The 18418-nt window shown below is 48.1% G+C and overlaps 1 protein-coding gene across 1 annotated transcript in view; it reads left to right on the top strand.

Annotated features, from left to right (window-relative positions):
* Positions 1–18418, top strand: part of ZNF76 (zinc finger protein 76) — a 284990-nt gene that overhangs the window by 116107 nt on the left and 150465 nt on the right. The window lies entirely within an intron of this gene.

Raw genomic sequence — 18418 nt, forward strand, 5'->3', positions numbered from 1 at the left:
AGGTTCGGAGCATAGGGCACCGTATGTTTGGTGAGCTTGAGGCTCCGTGCGAAGCACCGTTTTGCTACCGCCACATGCACCTGCGTGGGGGGTCGGCCCTGTGTTAGGGGGTGGAAGAGCGTTATTACCTGTACGGGAGATAGGATGGCGTCGGCGGTGGCCGTGTCCATCAGATTCTTACCGCTCAGCCAGTAGGCGACCCATTGCAGCTGTGCTGCTAAGTAATAGAGCTCCTGATCGGGAACCGCTAAGCCTCCGGCATCTGTGGCTGCGTATAGGGTCTTCAGTGCCACCCGGGGTCTCCCCTTATTCCAAATGAGGCGTCTGGTGAGGGTTTCCAATCCCTTAAATATGCTCGCCGGCACATACACTGGCAGGTTAGTATAATAATAGAGGAGCCGGGGAAGCATTATCATCTTGGTTAGAGCCACTCTTGCCGGCACATTCAGTGGGAGGGAGTTCCAAAACGTGACCTGGGCCGTAAGCGAGGATATCGCTCTCACTAGGTTTCCCTCCAGGAGATCCACTGGGTCCCGATAAATTAAGATCCCTAGGTACCGGAATACCGTCGGGTGCCATCGGAGCGTCTCACCCATCATGCGCACAACACACTGTGGCATCTCGCCATCGAATGCATAGGCTCCCCACTTGGCCCAGTTAACGTGGAGCCCTGACATGTCTCCAAATGTCCGAAAGATGTCCGTGATCGCCGTTGGGATGCGCGTGAGGTCCCTAACATATAGCAATAAATCGTCGGCATACAGAGACACCGAGTGGGTGCCATCCGCCAGTGGGATGCCCCAGGCGATTCCGGAGACACGGAGCATTTCCGCCAGTGGTTCCATCGCCAAGGCGAATAATATAGGGGAGAGAGGGCAGCCCTGTCTGGTACCTCTCCCGATGCGGATCCTGTCGGAGAACAACCGTCCAGTCCGGACCCGGACCTCGGGTGCTCGATAGAGGAGTTCCACCATCTGGACGTAGGCGTCGCCCAGCTCGTACTTCTCGAGAACTCGGAGGAGATATGGCCACTCCACCGAGTCGAACGCTTTTTCCAGATCAAGCACGATGCATCCCGAGCGTGGCCAGGTCGGGATTGCATATCGCTGGACTCTGAAAAAGTGGCGTAGATTGTAGGACGTGCTCCGGGTGGGTACGAAGCCATTCTGATCAGAGTGCACCAGAGCGGGGATCAGTGGTGCAAGCCTCCGGGCCAGCGCCGCTGCAAGTATTTTATAATCGGTGTTGAGGAGCGCTAACGGCCTGTATGAGCCGAGTTCGTTCGCTTCTCTACCCGGTTTCAGCAGGGAGACCACGTTAGCTGCATTTAGGGACGCCGGGAGCTCAGCATCCTCCGACGCCGCCTTATACATTTTCAGCAGTTCCGGTATCAACACCAGCGAGTAGGCTTTATAGAATTCCGCCGGGAGTCCGTCAGGGCCCGGCGCCTTGCAATTGGAGAGGGAGAAAATCACCTCCCGCAGCTCCTCGCCGGTGAGTGCGGCACCCAGCTCTGCTTGTTGGGCAGCGGTGGCAGTCGGGAGCTGCAGTGTCGCTAGGTAGTCTGTGATCTCCACCACTGTGGCCCGCAGCCGTGTGCTGTACAAGGATTTGTAATGCGATGTAAACGCTTCATGGATCTGCGTCTGGGTGTAAACCTCAACGCCCTGGGCAGTACGGATTGATAGGACCGACGCGGATTGTGTGTCTTGCCGCACCAACCACGACAGTAATCTGCCGGGCTTGTCACCTGCGCTGTGGGTGCGCGCGGAGTGTGCTGCGAAGTTAATGTTCTTTAGGCGCTCCATCAATACAGCGTGGTCTGCCCTAGCCGAGACCAGGCGGGAATCATCTCCTCCCGTTGCCTCCCGTTCCCTATCTAACAGTTCCTCCTCCGCCCGCGTCAATTCTCTCTCCACTTGTCTACGTAGGCCCACCTGTACGCCGAGGCAGCTACCCCGGGCCACCGCCTTGAAGGCGTCCCACTCGGTCCTCGGGGAGGAGGTCGAGTCAGTATTGTCCTCGAAATATTGTAAGATCTTCCCGGATATCTCCTCTCGGAATGTGGTGTCAAGCAGGAGATCCGGTTGCAAGCGCCAGGTAGGTACGGGTGGACGCGGGCGCTTCCATCCATAGACCAGCGAGTGTGGGTTATGGTCCGAGTGCGTCCCTCCCAGGTAGTCAGTGTCTGTCACGGAGGGAATCAGGTCACGGGACATCATGTACCTGTCCAACCTGACATGTAAGGAGTGGGCTCCCGAGTAGTAGGAATACACCCGGGCGGTGGGGTTTCTGACGCGCCAGGCATCTCGTAAGTTCCACTGTGTTGCCCAGTCAAGTAGGGCCCTGGAGGTTGTCTGCACTGGGGCGAGTGCCGCTGGGGGGGACGAGCGGTCAAGGGAGGCATCTAACACGCAGTTGTAATCCCCGCCTATCATCAGGGGTACGTCTGGCCAGGTCGCAATTACTGCCGATAACCGCGTGAAAAATTTCCCCTGGTCTACATTAGGTGCGTATATGGAGGCTATGACAATCTGTTGCCCATCTAGTCTGCCCTACATGAAGACATAGCGCCCCTCAGTGTCAATAGTGCTGTGTGTCAGTGCAAACGGAACCCCGGGCCGAACCCAGATCAGGGTCCCTCGCGCAAATGCTGAAAAGGTGGTGGCTATTATCTGTCCCCTCCACCTACGGCGAAGCGCGGCTACCTCAGCAGCGACCAGGTGCGTCTCCTGCAGTAATGCAATCTGGATCTGATGTCTTTTAAGATATGAGTACACCTGGTATCTACGTGAGGGTGTGTGCATGCCTCTAACATTCCAGGTACAAAATTTAATCGTAGCCATCATGGTATTCATTGCGCCCAGGTACCCATCCCCCCCCCCCCCCCCGGCCCCCAACCCGCCCCGCCCACACCCACACAGCAGCAGCAAGTAATGAACATTTTATCCCCTCGCCCTCTCCCACAGACCCAAGGATGCACGCTGTTGCATTTCAGTGTCAACACTAGTCTCAAAATGAAGAACCTGAACATAAACATAATACCAAAAGGGCAACAACAAAACGTGTCGCCGCCCAAACGCTCTATCGAGCTCAATCAATCCGTGAGTTCAATGGGGGGATGACTAAATACAGCACTTGGATAGAACAAGGTAGTTCGTTACGCCAAGAGAGCCGTGGCGGCTCCCCTCCACGGGTATTGGGCCATAAGGGCACCAGGAGTCAGTGTCAGTGTCCGCAGACAGGCCGGAGTTCCCAATGTCACTGGACCTGGACAGTCAGTCCCATGGCGGGACTACGTCTTACATTCCCCCCGGGGGGGGGCACTCACCTCCAGGGGTCCGTCCACCCCTTCAATGATATGGTCCCGGTGGCCCTCCAGTGAAACAGCTCCAACTCTCCTCCCGGTGCCACGGCGACTCCGCGGCAGCCCGGTAGATGGGGGGTTAGAGAGTAGAGTACAGACCCCGAGGGTGGGGGCGTTCATGTCTGTCGGGGTCGTCAGGGGCGCTGGTGTGGACCCCCGATCGGGCCATCCTCGGAGGCGAGCTGGCCATTCCGTTATGTTAGTTGCAGTGGTCTAGCCGGAGCTAGGCTGGGGAGGATTTCTCATGCTATCAGATCAGATGTTTGGGGCGTGACGTCTGGCAGGCCCCCCGGGTTCGAGTTATCTGGCAATCCGTACATGTAGTCGTCGTCCTCGCTCCCGCGTGATCGCGGGCTGGCGTTGGAAATCAGGATAGGCGATTGTGACCCGCTGATCTCTGCTGTTATGCGGACGGCCTCCAGTTGTTCATTCTGCATTTGCTCCGGGGTGGGGCCGATTTCTGCTTCCACAGCCGGGGACTTGGCCCTTGAGTTGCGTCGTTGTCTCCGCCTGCGCGTACCTCGGTTCCGGCGTTGCTCCATTGGTGCGGGTCCGGGATCCGTGTCCACTCCTGAATCCAACCAGGCCGTTGCCGCCTCTGGGGTGTCGAAAAAGTGGGTCTTGTCTAGCGCCACCACTCTGAGTCGCGCCGGGAATAGCAATGAGTACTTGAGAGCCAGGTGTCTGAGCCGCTGCTTCACCGCGAGGAAGGACTGGCGTCGCCGTTGGACCTGTATGGTGTAATCAGGGAAGAACATCACTTTGGCGTTGTCCACCTGTATGTTTGACAGTTTCCGCGTTTCGCGGAGGATGGCGTCCCGATCGCGGTAGTTCAACACTCGCATGAGCATTGGTCTCGGGTTGGAGCCCTCTGGGGGCGGGCGGGATGGTACTCTGTGTGCCCTTTCCACTACAAAGTGTGGCGACAGTGTGCCCTCTGGCAGTAGCCCTCTGAGCCAGGTCTCCATGTGCTCCGCCGTCTCTCTCCGTTCCCATCGTTCCGGCAGACCTACTATGCGCACGTTGTTCCTTCTGGCCCGTCCCTCCGCGTCCTTCGCTCTATCCTCAAGGAACTCCACTCGGTTGAGCAGGTCTTGGACGTGTTTGTCCGTCTGTGCCAGCTTGGGTGTGGTCTCCGCCATCGCATGTTCTAGAGACGTTGTGCGGTCGGACAGTTTCTTGTGGTCTGCTCGGAGGAGTGTCAGGTCCACAGCCACCTTGTCAATCCTGTTCTCTAGTGACGTACGGGTCAGCTGCATGGACTCCTCCAGGCGCTCCATGGCTGCCAGCATAGTGTCCAGTTTGGAGGCAGTGTGGTCAGCGTCTGTGGTCTTCACCATTTTTCCTTTGCCCGGCGGTCCCCCGGCGCCAGTCTTCGCCCTGGTCCCCCCAGACATGTGGGTGGTCTTTGCAGCTGGGCAGCCAGGCGAGTATGCTCTCGCAATGTACAGTGTTGGGACTCGTGTGTGTGAGTCTCTCAGTCAGGCTCTCTGTGTCACCCGTGGTAGATGGCGCGCGGTCCGTGGGTGGGGGTGGTGGGGACTGCCTCACCGCAGGGCCTCAGGATTTTGCATCATGGCATCGCCCGGGGAGGACGAGGTGATCGTGGAGTGGCCGGTATGAGATCCCCCAAGGTGTGTCAGTCCATGCCGGGAATGCCCGTATTGCAATTGCCTCTCGGTTGCGCTATGTGTTGGCCTGCCAGGTCGGGTCACCAGGTCTCTCCGACTGCGTCCGTCCTCAGGGCCTGGGAAGGCGCACCTCGCCGGGCGGCGCCAGACGCCACCAAGCGCCACGTGGGGACCTGCGTAGCCCAGCGGTGGTCCGATATAGGCGGTGTGTGCTCAATGTCTGCTCCCGCGCCAGCCGGGAGATTCCCCCAGGGTCGGGCCGACCGTCGGGGGGTCAGTGCAACGTGGTTCCAGCTTGCGCGTGGCGTGGCCTGGACCCCACGGTGTCAGACAGGCCCGGCGCCGACCAGTGACGGCATCCAGGTGGTGGTCGGCCGCAGGGGCCCAGAGGGGTAGGGCCGTGTGGCCTCCGGTGGTGGTCGGCTGGGCCCAGGGGAGACGGTGTCTGTGTGGGCCCCGCGACAGTCGGCCCGGTGATCCTCTGGTTCCCGCCAAGTCCGGCCGGGCGGCTCCAATGCTGGTGGTCGAGGCGGGCTGGCGTCACCGCCCGCCACGGGCCGGTGCGGCCTGGTCACTGGCAGCTCCCGGGGCCCACGAGTGGCTGGGTCGTCGGGTGTGTTGGGTTCCGTGGCGCGGGTTCCTCCCCTCGGCCGAGCCCGTGTCGGGGCGATGGGTGGGCAAGGGGGTCCAGGGGACTGGGTCACTCAGCGTCCGGTTCAGGCCGCCAGGGCCTAGGGGCAATGGCGCCAACGCGGGTCTCCAAACAGTCTCACGCACTCACCCCTTGGTGCACACGGAGCTCGGCGGGTCGTCCCCAGAAGTGGCTGGCAGGGTGGGCTGTGTCCATGGGTCGCCGTGGGCCCTGTCGGCAAACTGTTTGTTAGTGCCTGGGGCTCCGGTGTAGCCGGGTCGCTGGGGAGCGTTCGGTGTGTAGGACTCGGTCTCTGTTCCCTGGTCAATTGCGTCGCAGAGGCCACATGTGCCGCGGCCTACCTCACAAGGCCGGATCCCCGGCCTCAGGTGACTGGGGTCGCCGACCGGAAGTGCGCCCTGGACGGCCAGCTGCCGGGGCCGCCGCCGGTCGGAGGGTCAGGCGCGTCGATTCGCCTGAAAATCGTCCTGGAGGTGGAACAGGGTCCCGGGTGCACTCGGTTTGAGTTTGGGCCCGGTACCCCCAGAAATGAAGGATAAAAGGCCCGTGGTAGGGGAGCCTCACACGGAGCTCAGCCCGGGCACGTCTTCTCACATCTCGTGCTTGGCCACGCCCCCCCCTGCACATAGGCCTAATTAGCTCCTATTGCTTTTGATCTTTGACTCCGGGCAAGCCACAATTTTCACTTGCAATGGTTTGAATTCCTCTTGCAGCTCACACAAGTCCCTTGCCTACTCATTATATCACCACACAAGGCGGAGAGCCCATGAATAGTACAGAAGGGAAACATTCTACCTGGCACGAGGTCCTAGTCCCTTGCCTACTCATTATATCACCACACAAGGCGGAGAGCCCATGAATAGTACAGAAGGGAAACATTCTAGCTGGAACGAGGTCCCTAGATCACTTATTTCTTCACTTACATGCATCCTTATCCCACAGTGCAGCCTGTTTGAATCCAAGACTGTATTTTAATTGTCACCCATATAACGCACGTCTGGCATGTGATAGTAGCCAATGGTAGCTCTTACAAGGCTTAGTCTCATTCGAAGTCAAGAATGACAGGGCTTGAGAATTTTTGACATCAGTCCCATGTCCGGAGCGAGTAGCATGCTTGTGTGTTTTATCACAATATGATACTTTTCCAGGTAAGAAAGCTGAACTACACATATCAGAACACAAACTAGCATTATATTTTTCCCTTAGTCTTCAACTGTCACTGATTTTTTTATAAAAAAAAGTCCAAGGAAACCATTGTTTAAACATTTTTTTAAATGTATTTATGTAGGTGATTTCTCAAGTGAGACACTTCACCTGAAACTGCTAGACCACTCCAGAGTGTGTGGCTGCAGGCATATCTGTTCTGTTTTGATCATTTATTTTCTTGTTATAGCGTATTAACTACCTGTAGGAGGCTGGCTTATATGGTGCTCACTTATATAAGTGAAGCACCCTGCACTAATCCAGACAACACTTGTGGTAATTTAAGTGCTCTTAGACAACCTTAGAAAGCTCTCTAAGTGGTAGCTGGGGAGCGCAGCCTCCAGGCTTAGTCCAGAAGGAGTTTAAAGCAGCTTGTTTTACCAGCACTTAATCTTATGGTATGAGCTAAGTGAAAAAGAACCACACAGTGTAGTTATAAAAAATGTGTATTTATTGTTAACACTCACTAACACATTGTGGTATCTCCTACCTGGAGATATAAACACAATACACTTAATACTTTGTCAATGGAATATATAAGGTGCACAGAATACACAGTGATCTCCAGGGGGAGACCAAACCATTAACTAAAATAGTCGAATGTGAACCACTAATTGAGTCCAGAATGGACCCTAAAGACATATAGTCTGTGACCCAAGAAACCACCGCAGGTGAGTATCTAGGAACCCCACAGAGGCTGTCTGCAGAGTGGGAACCCACCTCGTACTCCATTAAAGTCAATGAGTAAGTTGCTGTTGCAGATTTAAAGAAGGACCCTTCCCATTGGACCCTGAAGAAACCCTATGGAAGATGGAAGGTTGGAGAGTCATCCTACCCTTGGATACCCCAGGAACCAGGATACCTGCACCAAGGAAGCCGGGTGCATAGGTGTGAAGTGACATCTGAAACTGCTGTAGACCACAATGGAGAACTTCAGAAAAGATGCCGCTGGCAAAGGAGGTGAAAGTGTCCAGTGTAACCAAGGATGGATTCAAGATGAGGGGTACCGGCAAGCAGTGAGGACAGAGTATATGCCACTCAGGAGTGACCAGTAGGCACAGGAGATGAATGCCCACCGATGTCAGGGATGCAGGAGAGTTGACGGTGCCCTTGAAGTTACAGCTGTACCGACCAGGCAATGCTGAGGAAGACCAGGAGCCGTTCACGAGTTGTCCCAATGTCGGATGTCAAGAGCCAAGGGGTCAGTGTCTGGCAGGGGCCAAGGGGTCAGTGTCTGGCAGGGGCTCCAATAAGCCTTGGCAACAGCACCAAGCATAGTAGTCGAAAAAGGTGCAGTGTCAGGACCAGCAAGGTCCGAGTGACTCACCACGAGCATGTAATTCAGAGCAGGCCCGAACAAGCAGGGGAGCCAACTGGAGACAAAGAAGACCCAAAAGAGGTCCCACAGGGCGGAGGCACTGGAGCCGCAAGAGGACCTCGAGCAGCTCACCTAAGGATGAAGGCCCATGTTGCAAAGGATGTGGTGTAGGCGAAGATCTTGGCTGCAGGAGAGGCTGGAGCTTCTTGGAGCCCGAAGATCTCTGGAGGAGAGAGTCAACAAGCCTTGGCAATGGCAAGTCCATGCTGTTCACAGGGGTACTGCTCCAGAGGTTCCTACGAGGGATACTGATTTCAAACTTGCTGTGAAGACAGATCAGCCCTCAAGGGAGTTGCAGAACCACCACCTGTTTTGCTGAGCCTTTCCGAGTCTGTAGGAGCTCCGGAAGCAAGACCAGTCCTCTTCGTTGCGGTGCCTGCGGATGCAGGGGAGTGACTCCTTCACCGCTAAGGGAGATTCCTTCAGGTGTCTTGGATGTCCGCAGTTCTTCTGAAGAACCTGTATGGAGTACTGGCTTTGCAGCAGACTTGCAGGGCGATGAGACCAGGAGCATCAGGAGTCTTCCCAGTTGAAGTCTTGGTTCCCAAAGCGAAGTCCAGAGTGCCCAGACGATTGAAGTTGAAGTGGTGTTGAATCTGAATCATGTCCCACGATGAATCTAGGACCCACCCACAGGTAAGCCCTCAAGTACGTTAAGAAAAGGATTAGGGCGATTCACTGGCCTCTCCCATTGGAGGGGCTGGACAGTGGGGAGGATACTCCCATGTTCTTTGTCCAGATTCGCGCCAGAGCGGGAGCAAACAGCTCCCTAAACTGGTTTCAACTGGAGTATGCGAGGAGGGTATGAAATGTGCCCTTCAAAGCAGTCTAGTGGCATTGGAAAGCTTCTCCACCCTTTCCCTATACACTAAGTCCTGTCTGGGAGGTGGTCACACCTCCCTGTGACAGGAAACCTATTGTCCTGCATTCCCCTGCTCGAGCTTGGCTCAGCAGCTGGAGGTCAGAATAGTGTGTCTGCTTGGCAGCCATAGTTTGCTGTCCGGGTCTAGAAGACTGGTAGTGGGAGCACTGAGGGCCTCGCAGAGGAGCTTTACAGTGCATGGAATCATACATCCCACACCGTTACAGTGTGGGGGTTTTATTCCAACATGTTTGATACCAAACATGACACAGCCAGTTGAGAGATAGCCACCTGGTAATAATGCATGGCCTCTCTATGTATTGTAATGGCTGATGCACTTACAACCCAGGAGAATAGACTCCGAGGATCGTAGGGGTGTCCTGCTCATGCAGGGGCACCCTCACACTTCTAACCGAGCACCCTGCCTCAGGGGTGACTTATAGGTTTTAAGTGCAGTGACCTCAGATATAAGAACACTTATATCTGTTGTAAGTGGTTCCTGCACCAGCTAACACAGGCTGCAATGGCAGGCCTGTGGTCACAATTTGAGTGGTCTCCCATGGGTGGCATATTACATTCTTCAGCCCATTGGAGACCCCTGGTGTACCTATACCCTGGGTACCTTAGTACCATATATTTGGGACTTAGAAGGCTACACTAGTATCCAATCTGGAGCGTACCGAAGTGCTCACCATGTTCAATGTAGGAAAGAAGCACAAAGACTGTGGTCCTGGTTAACAGGATCCCAGTCAGACTAGTCAGTAAAACATAGCAACACCAGGCAAAGAGTGGAGGGTAACCATGCAGAAGGATCCTACATTCCTATACTACCCCACCAATATCTCATAAAGAGCCCTTTCAACATCATAGCATTTCTTAATAAAATGTTTATTTCTTCGCAAACATTTTTCTTATTTCTTTATAATCCAAAGTGTGGCAAATGGTTTCAAGTTGACTATCGAGTCCTTTTCATAGTCTTTTTTTTTTTTAATTCTTTGTAGAGGGGCTGTTTTTTTGTTGTTGCATGAACTGTAGTATCCAGTTCAGATTTGTTTCACAGTATTCCATCTAAAGATGACCACCATTCCCTCCCCCTCTTACACCTCCCCGGATCCAGCCAGAGGTGTTTCGTATATATTTCCATCTCCTAAGATCACCATCGATTGATTATTTTTTTTTTAATGTATTTTCCTTTTCTTTTTTTTCTTTTTGCCAGTACTAACAACAGGTGTTCCGTATCTATTTCCATCTTCTATTCTTATTGGCCACTTAGACGCCGAAGTGGCGATTATAACACTCCTATGTCCCTTATTGCTTCCTATGACCTTCCTCTATCCCTTCTTGCATTCTCTCCCGTGCTTGCTTCCGCTGTGGCTGCTTGCATATCTCTTCTTGCCATCTCTTGTTCCTGACCTTTTTTCTATCCATTCTTCATTAGAATGCCACCCCTTACAATTCCCTAGCCTGTATTCCCCCATGTCTCAACCTACTCTACCAACCTTTACATGCCCACATCCCTGTCTTTACTTGCGCTTATCTGTCCTTGCTTGCAGTCTCTGTCCGCAAATGCCTTCTGCCCCTTTCTTACCCCTCTTTCTTGCTCTGCCCTGCCTGTCCTCCCATTTGCGAGTGCGAGTGCTCTTTCTCTTGCTCTCCCTCTGTTCCTTCTCTCATTCTTCCTGCACCTGTTGCCCTACTTCTTACCTGTAGTTGCCTGTTTCCATTACCCATTTGGATCTCCTTGGGTATCCTGTTACCAAGGTCTCCCAACTTGGAGTATATTCTCATTAGGCAAGCTCCCCATGGCTCTGCAGGTAAGCCAGCGTTGGCATTACCAAAGAGGCATAAAGCCCGTTGACTCCAGCCACGTTGCCCTTAAATGCCCTTAATGAGGCTTCTTCCACCAAATGCAGATTTCTGTCAGAGTGTCTAAAACACTTTCTCTTGGCACTGCTAAAGGCAGCGCTCGGGCATCTTTGTGGGTCCCAACCTGTTTTAAACAGGAAGGTAATTAATTCTGGGTTTAAATTGGGCGTAATCCTTTATTTGTTATCGAGGAAAGGCCTGGGGCACTCAGACTTCATTAAATTTCGTATCTAATTGTCAAGGGATTTATTAATCCAGAACTTAATAAAGGTTGTTACATGCTCTATGGGCCACCTATCTGACCCTCTCGGATGTGTGATATGGGTAGGATTAAACATCTCCACTCCCGAAGGGTCCTTAATTGCCTTTGACTAGAAGGCTGGTCCAAACCATTATCTAGGGTTTCTAGAACATAGAAAAAAAATGAATCCACCTCATTCTCAAAGTCCATTCCAAAAGGGTATTCCTCATTATCAGTTTGAAAACTGCAGTCTTTTGCGCCATGAAGGTCACTCGATTTTTTTTTATGCCACGAGGGACACCCATGCTAATTGATCCAATATGGCTGCTCTTACTAGTTGTGCCACTATGGAAACTTGGGTCATCTGTAGCACTAAGGCTACCCTAGATTAACTCTCACTCTATTGCAGCGCTCAGGCTTCCAACAAGGAACTTTATTAGTCATGTGCCTGGTCTTTTTTAAGGCCTTACCTCCTTTCCAAAGGCAAAGGGGTTTCCTCCTGTGAAAGGATCAATGAGTCCCCTCAGCAGAAGAAACCCTATTTCTTTTATTAATAATGGCATCCACCGCCTCCTTCAGGGAGGACTTAAACTCCCTCTCCAAAAATCTCATAAATATATTCTCATTGAGGGGAGTATTAACGATTCCCTGCACTTCGTTATCAGACATGATATCTCAAAAAAGAGGAAACTGCCTTAAATGGGGGTCCAAAGTTTTATCTGCTTTTTTTCTTTACATTTTTTTTTTAATATTTCCCAAGGATCTTAAATGTGGCTGTCTGTAGCAAATTTCCTCCTACCGTCTCAGCGTTTATGAACTCACGCTACCCATATAGCTATGGTAACGCATAGCGTTTTATGATTACTTAAGCCCAGAAAAACATGACCCCTCTGATCGGCAGTCCTGTTTTATTTCTTAATATGAAATGCCCCTTAGTAGGCCGTGCGTCTAAGTGGACTCGGGGAAGAGATTTGGAGGGTCGCAGGTAGCTGCTTGGGCTAACCCTTAACATTCAGTCCTGCAGACAATCTGAAGGGCGTCTCCCTTGCCTCCCGATTCCGAGAGGGTTTGTGTAGGCCGTGCGCCTTTACAGGACATGCGGCTGGAAGAGGAGACTAGCAGGAGGCCAAGGAGAGTTCCCTGAGCTCCTGTGTCCTCTTGCTACCTCCCTATTCTTATTGAGGTTTGCGGTTAAAGAAAAAATAACAGGAAACAACGGGTAAAAGCTTGTGTCCCTGGACCACAATCACCTAGAGCACAGCAAACTTACAACAAGCTAGTGCCGCCAGGGCCAGCCCTAAAGTAAGTCTAAGAATGACATAAGTGACTTAAAAAAAAATACCTCTTAAAAAACGAAATAAGAGGTTTGAGAGTACAAATTACCTCAAAGAAATCCTGAATAAAACATAATAATAACCCAACCAAAAATTGAAAGGCAGTGAAAAGAAAGAACACTGCGACAGCTGAGCTGATCTAAGGTAAGCGAAAGTTATATTAAATACCGATACAAGCCAAGTAAAGCTAAAGCAAGTGAAGGCATACTGAAGTGTAGAGGAGCAGCAAATACAAGAGGAAGATGCATAGTTACCATGCAGTTAAATGCTGTTTTGAAAGTTCTTATTGGAATGTTCTTATTCATAATGTAATGTATGTTCTTTAAAGGGCTGCATTTTGGGGCACAATAAAAGGTTATTGCATAATGGTAGCCTCCGGTCTTGTAATGAAATCCTAAGAATTGTACCATTGGAATAACAGAGTATGTACGGTTCAAGTACAAAAAGCAAACCTATCCAGTACTTTTAAATCTTCAAGGTGTTTTTTTTAATTATTATACATAATATTGTCTAGCGTATTCCAGATTGGTTGTTTTTCAAAGAGAGTTTTTCTGGGAGACATTATCTCCCCCTCTAATAAATGAGAGCTGTTATCTCCAAGCGGTAAATTACACGTTGGGAGTGTTTTTCTACACGCTAAAGTAAGCATCCGATCTAAAATATGTCTGTCTGCTATTTAAGTTGGGGCGCTAGAGGACTTGTAAGGAGGTTTGTAAACTCTTCTACTGGTTGTATTTTAGTGATCTTTTTTTTGTTAAGTCAAACACCTCTTTCCAAAAATTTTACTAGTGTGGCACAGAAGAAAAGCATAGAATATAAATTAATAATGTGGATATTGCAGTTCCAATTTAAGGTGTCTTGTCTCCTGTTCAGTTTGTGTTAACGTTAAGGGGTCTAAAATGTTCTATGTAGGAACATGTATTTAGGTTGTGATAGCAGTTGAGTGATTTTATCAGTAATGGGGGATTTCCGTAGCTGTATCAAATTAAATAGTTTGACCTGAGTTTTCAGAAGTAATTTTGTTGATTTTGTTTGTAGAAACAAATAGATTTTGGAAACTTCATGGCTGATCTCATCTAGACTATGGGCAAATTGGGGTAGAGAAGGATCTCTAGCTATACATATCAACTAACTCAAGTAGGCTTTAGTTTTAAAAATGTATCGAAATTAATATTGTTTAAAGCATGAGTGTGTTGTAAGTTAGCAAAGACAAAAAGATATTTTAATTTTACCCAGATATTTGATCAAAACAAGTGCTAGGGAAGCCCAATCCAGCCAATGTACTGACTGGCCGTCCAGTTTAATTTTCAGGTTTTTCCAAATTGAGGCCTAATTGGACATTTGTAGTTTGTTGTCTAGAAGTGATCTAACTTTTGGAATGGCCAGTTTATTGTTAAGCAAGATATATTTAGAATGTAAGTGGACCACTTTATGCATGGAATGAACAAGATTCATTTACCAATAGGAAGAATCAAATCTTTTATTTCTAGCCACAATGAGCGCTAATCCTTATTTTGGATTAGCCACTTAATGTTGTGTTTAAAAAGAAAGACTGTTTGATAGGTTCTAAAATTAGCCAAACTAACACCGGGCAGTTCTTTTGATGATCTTAAATTCGAAGATTCTAGGCTTTTTGTTTTGCCAGAGGAATTTGTTGTATATCCTATCCAGTTTATTTAAAAAGTAGTTAGAGTTAGGGGAGCCATACTTAATAGATACTTTTTAATGTCTCAAGCCTGCCCCACCAACAGTTTGGGGACCAACTGTTCCGCAGGTTTGTGCTTGATTTATTTATTCTTTGTTTTGTATTCTTGAATTATGTGTGTAAATATTTTATGTGCTGGCATTGCCATGATGACTCTAAAATATCCAATATATTTTTAGTACCTTGCTTTTTTAATTTCACTTCTGACTTGCCTTTATTAAGAGTATGTTCAGAGATCTTTGAGAATTACTCCGTTGTATTTATTGAAACTTGGATCGACTCAGTAGCATCTTCAATCATGACCAACATATCGTCAGCATATGCTGACGCTCATTATCATGTCCTTGAATGTAATGCCCATGATATTCTCATTTGATCTAGTGGTGTGCAAAAGAGGTACCAGGGCTACGAGAAATAAGGAGGGAGCGGGCATCCTTAGCTGGTGCTCTGATTAAAAGGAAAACAGTTATACATAATTCCTCCAGCCCTCACCCTAGTACTGGGTTCAGAGTACTGTGCCATTACCATATTAATATAGGCTACTCCTAGGTTAAACTTCTGCCGAACTGCATTAAGGTAAGTCTAGTTTTCCTTTTAAAGTCAATAATGCTTTCCATATGGTGGTATCTCAAGGGCTTACTTACTATATGTCAAGGTAGTTTGTGGTGTGGATTTATATGAGAAGGTACACAGTGCCTTCTTTCCATCTCTAAATCTTTGGTGAAATGGATACCTGTTGTTTGAGGGAACCAAGTATCTAGGAAGATGACGCAGGAGCATTCTCCTTTAGTGATTCCAAAGATACGTAGATTCCTCTTTCTGTTCTGATCTTCAAACTCTGAGATTTCTTTCTAAAGAAGCATAGTTTTAGTTTCAAAGGAGAAATCTTTTTTAGATCTTGTTTAAATTGATGTCATGTTTACTTTCACAAGGGAGTCTGGTTTCGGTGGCTTGGCCTTAGAGCATTTGAGGTTTGATTTGCTTTTTTTCCAGTCATTCTCTTGTGGTATGTGTGTGGAAAAATCATGGATTGTAGAAGCTCAGATTATGGTAAAACAACCCTGTAGTAAGATACTTGATAGACTTGGTAAAACGTTTTTTAGCCAATATGATTGCTGATAAGATAGCTGTAAAGTAGACCCTTCGTTATTCTAAATCTATGGGTAACTGTGTGTGGAACAGTTGCAGGCAGAATTGGTTATTACAATTCAGTAGAGAACAGTGACTAATACTGAAGAGAAATACTCTCTAGAATCGCCAGGCTTCTATGGATCAGGAGTGTGTATTGTGCTGAAATGCACTGAAACTTCGATATCAACAGCAGGCAATTCAACAGACGTTATTGTAACTTACTTAGTTTTAAATAAACGCCTTAAGTAAAGAACGCAAGCTCTGAGGTTTGCTCTAGTTACACCTTATATATTCACAATCGATAAATAGTTAATCCGGAGGAACAGAGTGTGGGAATCCAAACATTTTGTGACCACGTGTGTAATCTGAAAAAATTGCTGATCACTTGTGGAGGAGAAAAAAAAAGACCAAGGCTCGTAGATATTTAACCGCTTATTAGTTGCATAAGTGGGTAGAGAAAAGCGTGGGACGATCCAATCTGACAGTGATGTAGAGCAAGGCTTCAAAGATCAAATGATTATAGTGCACCTCACTAGTACTCCACCAAAAGAGAAGATATGTAGGCTGGCAGCATACAGGTTGTAACTCACGGTCTCAAAAGGAAGCAAATAATAGTTGAGAAGCAGTCTCATTCACAAGCATCTGATCCTTTTCCTGTCAGCTTAACCTTTAAGCTGCTACAACCGCTCAGTTGGTGCCACCATTTTAGGTGAGGGTTTTCAACAAAATCTATGGCAGTGCATTCATATTTCCTCTTCTTTGCTCCGAATTAACTTGTGCCAATCATTGCATCGGAATCTCTGATATTCGGGAGTTCTGAGCAAACTTATAGAGAAGTTTTCTTTTTGGGCGACATTCAATAATCTAGTGCTACTCAGGCAAGAGCTGCTGTTCTGCTCTACCATTCTCTTCATTCAAACAACAACCCTGTTTATTTATTTTCTTAATGTATTATTCATAAATACCAGAGTCAAAAAAATAGGAGAATATGAAATATAGCATTGAGCAGCGCCTCTCTTAGATGTGGCATAAATATATGGTTTGTAGTAATTACATGTTTCATTCATTAGCAGAGGAAAATATTCCTTGCCATGAGTCTCGTCTGAGACACCATTGCATAAATAATGATTAACATCAAAAGTATTTCATGTAACATCAAAGTAATAAATGACAGTGCGCTAGAAAAAAATGTATCACATCTTCAAAAACTAAACATAAGTATTATATTTCTCCAAGAAACGCATGTCAATGAGTAACTTTGAACCGCTAGAATAAATGAGTTTGAGAAGTAGTCTGCTCAAATGCAGAGAAAAAAGGAAAGGTCATTCAAGATAATCTCACAAAGGCACACTCCACCCACCTCAAGCTATAATTCAACTAGCACTAAAGGTACATCCTAGTGGCTGATCATATTGGTTTTTAAAAAAAATAAAGGTAAAATGTCATGTGGGTGGAAATAGAGGTAAGCCTCTAGATAATTACTTCAAAGCAAAGAAGGAGAAATCCATGATCTCTTTAATCAGGGACTGAAAATGAGAGGTTACAATCAACAATTTGAATACCTTAAGTATTCAGGGACTATATATGAAGTAGAAGATGCTTACAAAGTCAGCACTTGACTCCTACCTTGCCTTTATCCTTCATGAGCTCCCACATCATCACAATCTGCCCCAACAGTGAGCTGATATAAGTGAGCTGGAAATATCTCGCACTACATAAGCTTTGAATAACATTTTTAAAAACAAGCAACTATAGTATCCTTGCAGAATATTCTCACTCACCAAAAGGTGAACTAGTTCCTAAGCTTCTCTCTAGTCAATCTCTTTACAACAAACAAAAACCCTAATAGAACTTTCATGTAGGAAATAATCACCCTCAAACTGGATAAACGTGAGCTATCGACCCATCTCCCTAATAGATTCTGACCATGTTTTTAATATTCTTAACACGTCTCTACTCTGTGCTCCTTATCCAATCTACCTGGACAAGATTGGCTTCATCTGGGGTCATAATTATATCACTAGTGGAAGAAGAGAAGTAACGCACTGACGTGGGATTGCCCTCAATGCAGAGAAAGCCTTTAGCAGAGGGCAGAGTGGAATCGACCTACCTCTTTAGAGTACTGGAATGCCATGTACTACTCGCAGACTAATTTGGTAAAGTGTATTATTCTAGGTAAAATAGGGTTTAGGTGAAAGAGCAGCTTTCGTGAGATGGGGCTACTAGGGGATCTCGACAGGGATAGCCTATTTTTCCCCTCCGGGTCGTGCTGTTTAAGTGCTCCTGCTGACAGAAGCAACCTACTTACAGATGACATCACAGTCCAACCCCATGAATTCAAACTGTCTGCATAGGCTGATGACTTCTTCTTGATTGTTAATAGCCCTCAGCGGTTGATAAAACCATACGGCAGGAACTAAGTATATATTCCACAATATCTGGAGAAAAACTCAACAAACGTTAAATGTATGTCCTCCCATTCACAAGTCTCTCTGAGTCATCTTTTTCCAGACAGCAAAGCCAAATGGAGCATTGATATTATAATATACAGAGAAATAATCCTCTATTCCAAGTACATTGATGCAAGCCCCCACCCCCGGGCAAGTAGATGTACTAGTTTTCTTGTCAATCTTATTTCCATTTTCCGTTCAGAAGAGTGTTGTTTCAAGATCCAATACTACTTATTTAGTAGTTCTTCCACAAATTAATTAGATTTAGAAAAAAGCCACCAATGTCGTTTTGGCATTGCTGTAATTGAAATAGACAACATTTAGTTTTGACTGATGTCTCTTTCAAGTAAGTGTTTCAGGGATCTCACTTCTGGATAGGGGCAGTCCCAGTTTATGAATTTAGTGAAGACGCCCATTATGGAAAACTAGGATTTTGGAAAATTAAATGGTAGTTTGTGTCCCCTCTGCCCTTTCCCTCTTTCGCTTGTTCTCGCCTGTTTCCATAAAATGCATTGAGACAGTCGCACAGCAGCTCAAATATTGTACAAGTATCCTGGTTTATCTATTTCTACCTAGTATTGAACAACGTTTTGACTGT

Source organism: Lissotriton helveticus, chromosome 5_1, assembly GCF_964261635.1.
Source record: "Lissotriton helveticus chromosome 5_1, aLisHel1.1, whole genome shotgun sequence".
Lineage (NCBI taxonomy): Eukaryota > Metazoa > Chordata > Amphibia > Caudata > Salamandridae > Lissotriton > Lissotriton helveticus.